This window comes from Anomalospiza imberbis, chromosome 6, assembly GCF_031753505.1.
Source record: "Anomalospiza imberbis isolate Cuckoo-Finch-1a 21T00152 chromosome 6, ASM3175350v1, whole genome shotgun sequence".
In the NCBI taxonomy this organism is placed as follows: domain Eukaryota; kingdom Metazoa; phylum Chordata; class Aves; order Passeriformes; family Viduidae; genus Anomalospiza; species Anomalospiza imberbis.
In genome coordinates, this window is record NC_089686.1 from 48,990,805 (window position 1) to 49,004,755 (window position 13,951).

Genomic DNA, 13,951 nt, shown 5'->3' on the forward strand with positions numbered 1-13,951 from the left:
AACTGCTGTAAATACACAGATCCACTCTAGTCCCTTACTTCACAGTAGCAGCTGCTGTGGTGTTGCAGAAACTTCATAGCTCTGACTGCGTCTTATTAGTTCAGCACACTATTAATATCCCAGAAGCTTTTTGTATTAGTTTCCACACTTAATATTGGTTCTCCTTCCTTCTTCCCTGCCCCGTCCCCCCCTCTCCCTTCACACTCAGTCATTAAACTAAATTCATCTTGGGGCTTTTTCACTTAAGATGCCCTTGCTACCCACACCAAAGAGGGGAACCAGACTGGAAGCAAACCAATTGTGCTAACAGTCACCTGGTATATTTAGTGGCAATGTCATCTAACATGCATTTATGCTCAGAAGTAGTGCCTTTCTGCTTCTAAATGGAGCATTTGTAGTGCTGGCAAAATCTTTCCAGAGAAACAGCTGCTGATTGGCTCTTCTTGTCTATTTGGGGAAGGATCTGTCCTTAAATACTTATTTATTCTGCTTTCTAAATATGGCATCAAGCACTTGGCACTATCAGGATTGGACTCGAAACTTTTACTGAGATTAATTGGGTGCATTGCACCAAGATCTGGTGAATCCTTATGTCCCCTAGAGGAATGACTGCACAAGTACCAGCAAGTGGGTGGAGGTGCATCTAGGGCACGTCAGTGCATGGGGCTCTAAAATGCCAATTGCAGTCTTCCTCTGGAAGGCTTTAAGACCAAATGTCACATTATTATGGTTAAGTGGCTCTGGTGAAAAGGCTACAGGACTGAGATGCATCTCAGCTAATATTTCTTCTGAATGTAAAGAAATCCTGTCCCAAATGGCAGCGATGCCTCTCCTTTCAGGTGTTGCGTCTCAGTAAGGTAGAGAATACAGGCTCTCTTCTGAGTAGGGATTGGCAGCCAACTTGTCTTTGCCAGTCTGCTGCTGACCAGAAACAGGGCAAGGAGGAAGGCTCCACCAGCACTTGGCACGACTGCCCCAGCCTCCAAATGCATAAACCATCTGACTGACACCTAACTCTGACTGAGGAGAAGGCTCTGGGGTGAGCAGCTCACCAAGGATAGAAATGTTTTATCCCTTTGGTTGACCGTAGGTTCTTCTCACTGTTCCTCAGAGCTTTACAAGGTCAGGAAAGTTTGACATCCAGAGAGATGGTAGAGAACCAAGGGAAGGGTTTTACCCCAGAGCCCAGGTGCTTTGCTCACTTCTGAGCTCTTGTTGTGACACCTCATCCAAGGGAAAGCAGTGAGTGAATCATGTAATACTCCTTTGAAACAGAGGCTAGCTTAGGACAGCTTGAGGGTCTAGGACACTGAAATATCTTCCTGTCCGAAATAGTTTGAATTAGTTGATCTGCATGGCATGCTGCCAGACTTCAAGGAGAACTGGGGAGACCTGGCTACTGGTCAGCAGGCTGGACTGGGTGGTAGGAAGTTATTAATAGCTGCTCTTCCATGGAAAGAATGAGTTTGGCTTAGATGGGATGTAAAGCTGCTAGCTGGTACAGCAAGCAAATGCTGAAAGTCTTGTCTATTATCACTTGAATGAGCTTGTTATGCCTTATGGACAGCCTTGAGCCTCATGGCCTCAGTTCTCCTGGTATTAGCCTCTGAATCTGAGCTGTGTGGTTGGGCAGCATAGGTGCAGGTCTGAAGAAAAGAAGCTGTCACTCTTGCTCAGCCTCAGGGAGTGGTGCGTGTATTTTCTGTTTCTCAGCAAGTTTAGGTTCCCTCAAGTTCCCTTATGCTCCAGTTCCCACCTGTAAGAGTCAGCTCTTTGTTTCTGAAGCAACTTAATTTAAGGACAGAGAAGTAAGAAAGATGCTTTTCCACACACTAAAAGTTTTGAGAAGAAAGATTATCTCAAAAGCTCACACAAGACCAGTTTGGAAAAAAAGGGTGGAGGAGACTGGGTGAAATAAACAAATAAAAATTCTCTTCTTGAGTGGAATGGCAATGAGGATTTTCTTATGGGGGATTTAGCTGGATCAAAGGTTACAGTAAAACACAAGTAATAGATTTGCTTTAAACTATACCAGCTGGTCCTCTCCTTTTAAAGTCTTGTGGCAGAGTGACTTTAATGATGTTATTGTGGGTATCTGTTGGACTTGTTCTTGAGCATTTGATTAGAGTTTGTCATTTTTAAGGTGAAGGCTAGGAAAATCAAGTTGTGTTGCATCCAGTGTGAAGCTTGTATTTCCTTTTGTATTCTTCAGTTCTCTTCAGGAACTTTTTAGTTTCCTTGCAGGAAACTAATACAAGGCTCTGGGTTAATACACAGACGTCTCCAAGCCAAGCCCAGTTTCATCCCTTGTAACAACTGGTGCTTCTTGACGGACATTCTAGCTCCCAGAATAACTACATGGATCAAGTTTTGTCATCTCCCTCATCCTAAAGTTCACACTTCTGATTGTCCTGCTTAGAAAGAGGGAGAATGAACAAGAGTTGATGGAGTATCCATCTCTCATTAAAAACAGTTCTTGTCCTGACTATTTTAGGGAAACTCTATTTCCTTGGTGGCTTGTTGCTGATCTCTGCTCTTGTCTGTTTGATTTCCAACCTGGAAAACAGGTGTAGAGATGCTGTAAGTAGCAAGAAGTCTGATGCATGCAGTGAGTTCCTTGAAGACTCTAAATTACAGTTTTCCTTCCTGTTCTACAACCTCAGGTCCCTGACCTGCAACTGCAGCATATTTTCTGTGACTAACAGCTGTAATTCCCTAATTATCATGCTCTGTTCTCCCGCTGTGCTGTAGATTTTGTTACCAAGGAAGCAAACCAAGTTTCCTCGTTCCTACCCTTGCTCTGTATGCTCCCAAATGTTTAAATCCACCATTTGATGCAGCCCATAAAGACAAATTACTATCTCTTGTTTCGAATATTCAAAGTTTCCAGAACATGTTACGTAGCTGCATGCTGGGGACAAAGAAGGAAAATTAAGTCTTTCTGGCCTTTCTTTTAGTGAAGGCAGCTGGTGCAAGGCTGTTGCTAGCTTAGAAAAAGTACCTTTATTAGCTGTAACCATCCCATGTGGAGTGCTGGACTAGAGGTAGCCTCAAACAGTGGGCCCAAGCAAAAGGTACTGTTATAATGTGATTGACAAAACTACTGTAAACCCCTGGAAAATGAAGGTGTGCATTAAACCCTGATGGCAGGTTATGTGTGCCATAATTTCCATACAAGCATCCTCATTTGAGAATAACTAACAAGGGGTCAGTTTCTTTTTGCCTCCACTGCTTTTGAGGTTGGGGATATATGACTGTGTGCCACATGGAAATGAGAATAAACCTGTGCTAATCGAGGTGATTAGGTCAGTACAGCCAGGCTGTATTGTGACAGGTAAGCAGCTGGTTAAAATATCTCAGAAACACGTTAAGAAGTAGAAAATCTTCTGGTTTCCTAAAAACCCACAACCTAAGGTTTACCCTTCTGATTATGCAAAGGTATAATTTAATATTGCATGTACCAGACTTTACTGGATGATGCCCGTCATTCTCCTGCAGGATGCACAAAGGCAAGTTTAGTTCTTTAGGCAGTTGTCAGTTTGGACTCCATCAGTCTAACGTGGCTGTGTCCACAACATTTGCATTAAGCCCCCAGTGCTCTGGGTGGCAGTCGGTGACAAACAGGAATGCTTTCCATGGGGCAGCCTCCAGTAATTAATTCATGTCTCACTCCAGAAATACCATCCAAGTTGCAACATGAATGACGTCTCCTGGGTCACAGGATAAAAGTTACTGACTCCATATGGGGATTTTCTGCTTGACTCCTCTGACCATTAAAGTAAGAGCGAGGAGGCTGCTCCTTCCTCTGGATCACTGGAATTAAATCCACAACTGGATCTATAACATGTGACACCCAAGGTGGGGGGGGCAATGAAGGAATTATCTGCTTGGCCTCAATCAGAGGAGAAGGAAAAATGAAATGCAAATACCAAAGAAAAGTAGTAAGTTTAGACAATACAAAAGATGTCCCTAGAAGTAAGATTGTCCAGCATTGCTTTATTTACAAACTTCACAAGGGGCTTCACAGAGTGCATTATGTAGCTGGCAAGCATGGATCAGGTATGGAGGCACATAAATCTATGGGGACCATTGTAGATGTATTTTTCACTAAAGAATAATGGTGGGAATAACCTAGATAACCTATGAAGACAATTTTGTTCAGTTTCTGGAACTTTGCTCTTGTGCCTGAGTGTGTTTAAATATTAAGTATTGTATACCTTAGCATACACATGTCAGAATAAATTGGTGTAATGTGGAAACTTGCCTCTAAGATGCATTAAACACAAGGTTAGAAATACAAACTTTAGTCCTTCATAGAAGCTCAAGTTGTGGTGGCAGCTCAGCAGATGTTTTGACTTCATGACACCCTGAGCTGGTGTTATGCTATGCTAGATTGTACCTATAATAACCTGAATAATTTTTTTTCTTTTTTTTGAGAACTGACTCTTTGATGTGATTGTACCTGATTTAGGTTTCTCTGCTTGCTTGCTGAGTGTACCTGTCCACACTTGTGAGGCTTCCTGTGCTGGCCAGCAGGCTGCAGTGGATTTGCCTGAGTCTCAGGATGGGAGAAGTCACCAGCACACATTGTGTTACCTGTCACACATTCTGTGACCCTTCACCAGCAGGGCATGCAGGTCCCCTTCACCCCTACCACCAACAGCATTCTTTTTCATTGGTGTCAAAATCCCTTCTGAAATAGGAGCTGGATGTGTAATTTAAAACCTTTATTCAGAAATAACAAAGGATCCCCAGTGTCTTTTCCCTTTGACAAGGCCTGGGAGAAACTACCTAGCGCCACTCTGTTGTTAATACTCATGAAATTGGTACCTCAGAAGGGTATTGGTGGAAATAGTTTTCATACTTTGGTTGCACTGAAGATGTGCACTCCTTTTGTGTGAATTCTGAGCTGTTCAGTGCTTCCAAATTTCATGAACTCTGCAGGTAAAGTTGTTTTTTCCCCAGTGAACTCCAAGGACATGTGCTGCTGGTAGCTTCAAGGTGGGAGTGACTTTTGGTGGGTGGCTCTTGGTGAGCAGAGTGAGTGACATGCAGATGCTGAAAGACTCCAGAGGAGAGGAGAGTGCCCTCACCTGTTTCTGACTCAATACATAAACAAACAATTAGAAAATCCCCAAAAACAGTACGTCCTGCTCTCCTCAGCCCCAGCACAGGCCTGCACCCTGAGGTAGAACATGCAACAGCTTATTGTGCTTAATAGCATTTTTCTTTTTTTTTTTTTTTAAGGTGTGGGCTTCCACCACAGCAAACCTGGTGAGTCACTATGTCCAGGATCAATCAAAACACAGCTTTTTCTCTAGGCTTGGTTTATTAACAGCACCAGGAGCAGTTAAGTGAGAAAGGCAGGTCTCTGCCTGCTGGGCATGCAAGTCCCTCCAGGGAGAGAGAAGGAAGATGTGTGACCATCAAAGCTATGCTTAGCAGGCAGGAGCACTGTCCTGCAGCATTCCTGCTAAGGCTCACTCACAGCTGAAACACTCAGGCTGTGGCACGGGGGGAGTTGGGTTACACAGGGGAGCAGGCTGGCTCTTCCCTAGCTGAGCATCTGCTGTGCCACAGCACAGGCACAGAGAGAGCTGTTTGGGGGCTACCTCTGACTTGCTGCTGTGGAGGTAATGTTGGCTGAGAGTGCTGGAGTGTGCATCTGCTTCTCCTGAGAGGGGAGAGAGGGTGTGTTTTTAACCACCTTACTGAGATGGAATGCTTTACTTGGGAAAGAGTGCATATACTTGGCAAATAAAATGGAGCTTTGAGCAGACACTTGTGAATTAAGTCAACCAACTTGAAGCCCACACTGCAGAGGGATGGTTGCTGTACCATAATGCTAAGGTATAAAAGCTTTTTTGTTGTTGTTGGTTTTGGTTACTTGGCTTCAAACAAGTGACCCAGGTAGGACATTGAAATTAACCACTGTTATTAAATATTTGGGGGAAATGAGTGTCAGTCTCCAGCTTGTAACAGCCTTCTGCTCCCGAGCTACCCAGCTGTGTCTTTAGCACTGTGCATGGCTTAGTGTATGCCACCAGGCACAGCACTGCCTCGAGCAAGACTTGAATGCATCCTGATATTATTGAGGGTCAACAGCACAAGTGCTTTGGGAAGGCTGAGATGGTCTAAGACAAATATTATGGATGCTATCTGGTGTTTAGTTAAAGGTGATGGGCAGAGGAAAGAATGGAGATGGTGAATGCTGCTTTCTCTGCTCTACAACCCAGGGGGGATGTGCTGTGCTCTGCTTTTGCTTACTGTCAATCCCACCAGTGTAAGAAAGGAAAAGGCTGGGAAACCTGAACTGGCAAAGCAGGAGGTGGCTGATGTGGCTTGTACCCCATGTCTGCAGCACACCCCTCCTTTGCTTGCCATGTGAGCAGTGTGAAGTGCTGCGCAGCAGGGTGTTGTGTGTTTCAGGAGTGCAGGGGTGTGTGGTTTGTGTCCCCAGTGCGGTGTGCACTTGGGGCATGCACGAGGGGTTTGTATCTCACACGTACAGCATGCGTGGTTTGTGCAGTGCAAGAAGCAGCACCCCTGGGTGCCACTGCATTCCCCCCATAGCTGCCCTGCAGCGTGCTCCAGCCCTGCCCAGCATGGCTGTTGTCATGGCCAGCTGCAGCTGTCTGGGGATGAAGCGCCCTGTTGGGGTGCCAGCCAGTCTGGCTGCTGTGCAACAGGATTCTGCCTGCAGTCCCGCTGGTTTTTCAAGGCTGGAAGGGTTTTCTGTGTCCCACTCCCTCTCACAGCACAGCCCTGGCTCAGTGTGAGCTGAAGCCCTATCAAGAGTGGCCCAACACTCCCCCTGCACACAGGAGCATGTTTCTGTGACTGCAGGAGCCACCCAGCAGACATAGCCCTGCAGGTGAAGATGCAGGCATGGCGAAGTGCTCTCCTGCAAACACCTCCACAGCAGCAGGAGAGATACTGAGGGTGCAAGAACATGTCCAGCTGGGGTGGGACAGAACTGTAGCTCCTGGAGCCAAGCTGTCCCTTCTTCCTCCTCAGGGAAGCACATCTGCAAAAAACCCAAATCCAAAGCAAGGTTATTAATAGTTAGAGACATTTCTCATTGCAGCCTGGGTTTATAACCCTGCCAGCCTGCTATGGGAGAGGTTTTGCAAGATCTCCACTAGTCAGTGAACCAAAAACTCAGTAAAGCTTGGGCTCTGGAGCTGTTTTTAACTGTTTACCATGTTTTCAGTTGCCCCAAACACAGAGGAACAGTGCAGGGAGGCATTCAGTGTTTGTTTTCAGCCCACTCACCTTAGTGTCCCAACCCTTGATTTATATACCACCTCATCAGCTGGACCACAACTGTCTCTGGTTTTGCATTTTAAGTTACCTGAAAGAAAACCATATATAGATCATATCATGCAGTTAGAATTATTTATTTTTGATTTACAAAGTAGCTCCTTCAATCTGTCTGTCAATGTGTCTCTAAAATACACTTTAACAACAAATAGATGAAGCAGGGGCAAGGGGTGCTGTACATACCCCCACAGACAGACAAACCCCACGGTAGCAATTTCCTTCAAAGGTCTTCCACTGTTTCACTATCCACCAGAAAAGGCTGATTCAAGCTGCTGGCCACGTGCAGAGGGGATTTCTTCAGCAAAATTTCTTGCACAGAGCCTGTGGGCTCAGCTGCTGCCTGAAACAAGAATCACACAATAGAAAAGCTGCAAAGATTTGACCCAACAGCTGCTTCATCTTCTGCACTGATTTAAAGCACCAGAGCCCTTTCTCAACCTGGCAATAAAGTCAGGCATTTATATATTTTTTAACATGTACATAAGTGATGTATCTATAGATATGTGTGTGTACTTATAGACACACACACCCAGACACACATAAGTACATATATATTTACATATGTGTACATATTTTTATATCTATATAAGGAGGAAGATGGACATATACTTGACTAAAAATGACACTTGGGGCAGCCAATTAACAATCAAGACTTTATTATCCAGTTCAGCACAGGGTGCAATCCTGCGCACCTCACAGGCTCAGCTAGTAAATTAAAATGCAACCTTTTCTGATTTAGCCTCTGTGACAAATAGCACGAGTGCAGCCTAGGGGCCAGCAGCAGCCTGCCTGCTACTGAGGGCCAGTCAGAAACCCATTTCCACCTCAGCAGCTGAAACTGTAGTATCTTTTCAAATCACCCATGTCATAATTTTTAAACAGTCAACAAAATGTGATTGAGAGGGGAACGACAGCAGGAGTGGGGAAAACTGCATTTCCAGAGACATGATGGTTCCTGAAGTCAGCCAAGAGGTTATCAGGCCCTGCTCTGGGGTGAGGATTCCAGATGCCTGTAGGGACCTGGCTTCTGCCACTCAGGTGAAGCCCATCATTTCTTCCTGTGGTTCATGCCATTCCAATGTCTTCCTTCCCCTGCCTCAGTCCTGGGAACTCAGGTCTTGGTTGAGATGTGAGCATTGAGTCAGCTGCTGTGCAGTTGTAGCTGAAGTGTATTCATCACCTACTGAAACAGCTACAGCCCTTTACATATATGTATAAATATATATAATATTATATTTTTAGATAAATAATAATATGTCTACTGATAAATGTAGCTATACATAAAATATATAAAAGGGCTTTTATAAAAAGACCTGTACAAAAACATCTGGCACATCTAGGTGACCATCCAACACTGTCCCAACACCTCTTTCACCTACAAGAAACTTGTCACCAAAACTAAGGCAACTGAAAGCCCAGGCACAAATAGTGCACTGTGTGGTCACATACCAGGGCTGTGCTTGTTGGCCTGTTCCTTGGAAGTGAAAGCACAGGGTAAGTTACTCCACAACATATGTTTTTTCATGAGAGGAAAGCATTTACAAAGCGTACAAGACAATTCTATAGCTGTAACAGGAGCTTGTACCGTACGTGCTTCTGATGGTGCCTCGTTACCAGGCTCATGCTACAGAGCCCTCTCTGTTATCTGCAGAAAACTTGGTCTCACTGGGCATTTTCTGCACACGCTTTGCATTCCTCCTCCTTTCCCCAATCGTCCTCTCCAACAAAGGCTCTTTTTTTCAGGAGAATTAAGGCACAAATCATCGTATCTGTTCCAAGGGCAGAGTGCGTTGGTCTTACTCTGTGAGGAGTACTGGCATTCATGGGACTTCAACAGCTGGATCTGAGCATTTCCTTTAATTGAACAGGTTTGCAGTCTCTCTGTGCTGAAGCAATTCTCCACATCACACAAGCCTGCATACCAGAATAAAATGAAAATTTAAGAGCGCTGGCTAACGAGACCGAGAAGCTCATTGTTGAAACAAAAGGCTGTTTGTCCGGGTGCTTGAGTGCCCCATTCCTCCAACATTAAACCCACACGAGGGACAGCAGCCTAATCCACAGCTTGCTGCCAGGTGGTATAGAAATTAATCTTCCACTTACCGGGGCTATTCGTTGCGGTGTTCATAAAGGTCTGCAACCCAATGAGGCGAGCGACTAAAATTTTCTCCTTGTCATAGATGGGCATGGCAAGGTGGTGATGTGAAATATCAGCCTCCAGGAGCATTCCCCGTGCTGAGGAAAGTGTGGATGATGTGTACCAGGGAGGGGAACGCCACCCCATTAAAATCTGTTTTATCACAGAGCCCCAGGCTGTCTAACTGCACAGAAAATGTGTTGGAGGGTGAGGGATGGACTGGGAAAGCCCAGGCTCACCAAGGACCTAAGCATAGGCCACCATAATGTGCAGGGCTGAGCATGTTAGGTATTTATCAAGACAGGAAATGAAAATTTGTTTTTTCTCACGTTTTAACAACACCAAAACTCTCATTTCTAGTCTGACAGCCTGTTGTGTGTACTGGACACACAACACAGACACCCTCATTAGGTCTCCCAAAAGCTTAGGGACCTGCTTCAGATCTGCTTGCAGGACATTCCACTCATCTTCCAAACAGGGTGTGAGAACAGAGGAGGAAAAGAAATCCTGCCCTTTATTAGTCTGCTGCTCCCTTAAAATCCAAGGAGGAAGGGGAATACACTCAGCTGCAAGCAGGTGATCAAAACAGGAGCCACATAAACATAAACATTTGGACGGGAAAAGCCTCAGGAGTGTTTAGCATGATTGCTTCCATTTTCATCTGCTCACATTTCACTGCAGACGTAATTCCCTGCAAAGCACTGCCAAAGCTTTTCACAACACCAAGGCACGTTGAACTCAATGCAGATAATAATATTTACAAGTACTGCAGCTTTCCCCCATCCTTCCCTAATGTTTTCCCAGCAGCTTGCAATCCCATCTGGCTTTGGTTGTTCTTACTGCCCTCTCAAAGACTGTCCTTGCCTCGGGAGCTCGTGGCTGTGCCACAGGGAGGTGACGGCCTCGTGCTTTGCCTGCCTGGTTGACCAACCTGTCTTGCTGTGCAAATGGAAAAGCAAGTGGCCAGGGCCAAATGCAAGTCAGTCCTTTGCCATGTGTTTGTGCATGACTCTGACTTGGTGCCCAGGTATGTCTCTAGGACATCCCAGGTTATTCCCTAATCCAGAGAAATGTTTTGCAAAACAACAGCTTTCCCCAAACAGTAACACCACAGTCTCACTTTGCTCCATATATTCCTCATGTTTGTGTCCTCACATGGCAATAATTAAGAGTTTATGCACCAGCTTCTTCCATGTCTGCTTAGCAAATTTTAAGCTATACCAAATTCTTGTTTTCTCAGCGTTTAATTAGGCTGAAGTTCCAAATTTTTTCAAGATAAAAGAAGAACCGAACAAATTCAAAAGGCCATAATGTGGATTTTTAGTGGATCCCATGAATAGCAGCAGAGCTAATGCACAGCTTGGACGTAAAAGAATTTGAATCCAAATTATTTTTGTTCCTCATCTGGCTTGCTTTTTAAGACATACAGCCAATAATTCCACAGCTTCTGTCAAACTCCTTTCTCTAAATAACAATTTACCATTGAAAAGAAATGTAAAGGGTCAGAACTATGCACAGAGATTCACTTATCACCCACAAGAGGAGCTTCTGAGTGAGTTGGATACAGGCAGAAAAGTCAGTTTACCAAAATTGTGAAGAACTGAACAAATAAGGTATTTTATTAACTCTGGTCCCATCCCATACTTTTATTTAATCTGGTATCAATCCCACCTGCAAGCACTGCCCATGAGGCAGTGCCCAGGATGAGCACTGCCCCTAGGCAGCACAATCCCAGCAAAGAGCAGAAGGAAATCTGCAGTCCCAGGGCTAACCTTCATCCTCAGCTGTCACTAGATCCAGACTGGTAACTCCTTCTGGAATCAAAGCTAGCAAACCAGTCACAGGGGCCAGCTGGGGTCCTGCTAGTGGGAGCTGCAAGGCTGGCTCTGTTCAGTGAGATGGCTTCATCCTTGACCAACACTGGATGGGATAAAGCATTCTCCTTTTCCTCATCCAACTTTGTCTGAAGTGCAAGGATCTAAGAACCAAACCAACAGCCTCCGTTTTCCTGAGCTGGAGCCTCCATCTTTATGCCTTGAGAAGGCTGACCTAAAACAGAGGCTAGATGGAACTAAAGAATAAAGCAGGTATTTATTAGAAGGCCTCAATGGATCCACCTTGGGCAGCACAAGAGTAGCTAGGGTTACACCCAAGATGAACCAAAATGGTCACAAAAATGGATGACTGGTCACGGGGTCTCTCACTTTTATAAGTTTTGGTCCGTTTGCATATTGGAGTTAACTGTCCAATTATAACTTTAGGTTATGAAGTCCCATCCTTCTTGTTTTTCTCTCTTCAGTCCACATTGTTTATGCTCTTAAGCCTGAAATTTAGATAATTTGTCCTTGTTTCCCAGCTAGAGAAGGAATTATTTTGTCCACCTACTCTGTGAAGAGAGCTTACCATCCCCTAATATGAAGCTCAGAACTACACACTAAAGCAGTACAGAATCTGAAAAATATAAAAGCTAAAACCTGAGGCATCAATCTCAGCACTAACCACTGCTTTAAACCTTACAGAACTGTTTAGTTCAGTTTAAGAAAACTGAAATTTAACCCTTCTCCAAAGAGGAGCTGCAGGTGTCAGCTCTCACATGCAGGGGTATGTCTCCACAAGAAAAATATGTTTGAACCCTTTGGTTGGCAGCCTTAAAGCTAGTCCCAATTCCACTCATAAACAAAGCCACAATCAGCATGGGTCTTTCTGGCAAATGATGAGCAGAAATGTGTCTGCTAAAACTTGTCTTTATCTTGTAGCTGCAGATATTTAAAGGTCCACCAGTTACACTGGCTGAGCTTCCTCTATTTTTCTGAAACACCTCTATTTCCCAGGTTTGGCACTAATCAAAATCAACAGCAGACCAGGGGAGCAGCCTGTGCATGGGACAGCAAGTGTCTGCCCTAAAAATGACTGACCCAGACTGGCATAAGGCAGCAAGACTTAAGACCAGCCTTCCTCTGCAGCAGCCAGAAAAAAACACCACCCTGGGTCCTCACTCAGTGAATAGTCAGTTGTCCATGACCTTTTTTTGAAGAATAAGGCAGCATTTAGCAATTCCTACAGTAGCTTTTGCTTTGGGAGTATGCGTTTTACTGTGTCTCTGTTTTCTAACTGAAACAAGTGCTTCAATTCCAAACAGCAGCCACCAAAGTGCTGCTCTTTCAATTCCTCTTGGCTGAACATATGGGAAACGATGCTCAGCTCTGCTGTCCCATCTCCCTCTAATTAATATGAGCTGTTAATAATGAGGCTTCTCTGTTTCTCGAATCAGACTTAAGCAAAACTTGAACTCTAGATTTAACAAAAGCAATAATAAACATCAATGATTATTCCTTCATAAAATAAGGTATTATATTAAAACAATACCAGTCTTCACACTTATAGCTAGACACCTCAAACTTTCTCTTTAGAGCTAATTTGAATTATTAGTATTCCAACACTCAAATTATAATTACAAACATGAAAATATGTCCCAGAGCATTGCTCAAAGTCCTAATTTACAATAAGACCAGCAGACTCCCACTTTGGAACAGCAATCATCTTAAATTAGAAGGTTCTAATTGCACTCTCCAATGCTTTTCATCACTATTTTAATTAACATTTACTACCAAAGGTACGAAAAGAGAGTCTTTGGAGTAACAGACCTAAATACTGTTTCCATTTGAGACTGTGCCAGTATTTCTCTTATTTAACCTGCTGTAGGTTGGGGCTGTAACATCACTACAATCTGTTTTCTCCTAAAAAATGTATGTTACTCAGCATAAGAAAGCCATTCTCTTTGATACTAAACTTTCAAGTAAAGTATATTTTATGTTTTATAAAGACTGAGAAGTTAAATAAGTTGTCTTTCTTTGTACAACAAATATAAATAAATTCCACCACAGTGCTAGGTGAGTCGTGTACTACCTTGAGCAGATGGAAATGAGGGTGGAAGTGTGTGTGGTTAATGGGACTGAGAGTCTTTATGCTAAAAACCCCAAACCAACCCACACTAGAGTTAGCCAGTCTTGGGTTTTGCACAGTCATTGTTATTGAATGCAAGTGGGCAGAGGAGTATTTGCTTTACACAGGCAGCACTTTTCACCCTGTGGTTAAAACACAGCCCAGTGAGTGCTGCAGGCACCACAACCTCAGAGAAGCACTTTCAGCCAAATTCTGCCCTTTCAGAAATCCTCTTCCACAACCATGAAACTTTTGTGGCCGTCTGTTCTGCACAAACTCAGTTTGCTGGGAACACCACCTCAGCATCCTGGAAGTCCCAGACTGGTGAGCATCTCCATCTGACCCCTCTGGCCCCATCTTCTAAAATATGCCTCAAAAATGGGAATTCCTGTCCACACACTCTTGGTCCACACGTGATGAGTTGAGCAGAGCTCCCTGTTCCCAACACAGAGCCTCCCCTTATTTTTAAATCAATTTTGAAAATGCAACAGCATCTGCCAAGAAAGCTGTCCTCTACGAAGGACAAATCATAAAAGCATCTCAAATTGG

The 13,951-nt window shown here is 44.2% G+C and overlaps 1 long non-coding RNA gene across 2 annotated transcripts; it reads right to left on the reverse strand.

The window, feature by feature from the left end:
- Nucleotides 1–7,206: 7,206 nt before the first annotated feature.
- LOC137476059 (uncharacterized) lies at nucleotides 7,207–9,731 on the reverse strand. 2 transcript variants are annotated; one of them, XR_011000225.1, is made up of 4 exons: nucleotides 9,427–9,731; nucleotides 9,124–9,237; nucleotides 7,513–7,663; nucleotides 7,207–7,354 (listed from the first exon to the last, which is right to left on the reverse strand). It is a non-coding gene; the product is annotated as an uncharacterized lncRNA (long non-coding RNA). The 2 variants fall into 2 exon arrangements; XR_011000224.1 differs by lacking the exon at nucleotides 7,207–7,354 and having other exon boundaries at nucleotides 7,427–7,663.
- Nucleotides 9,732–13,951: the final 4,220 nt, after the last annotated feature.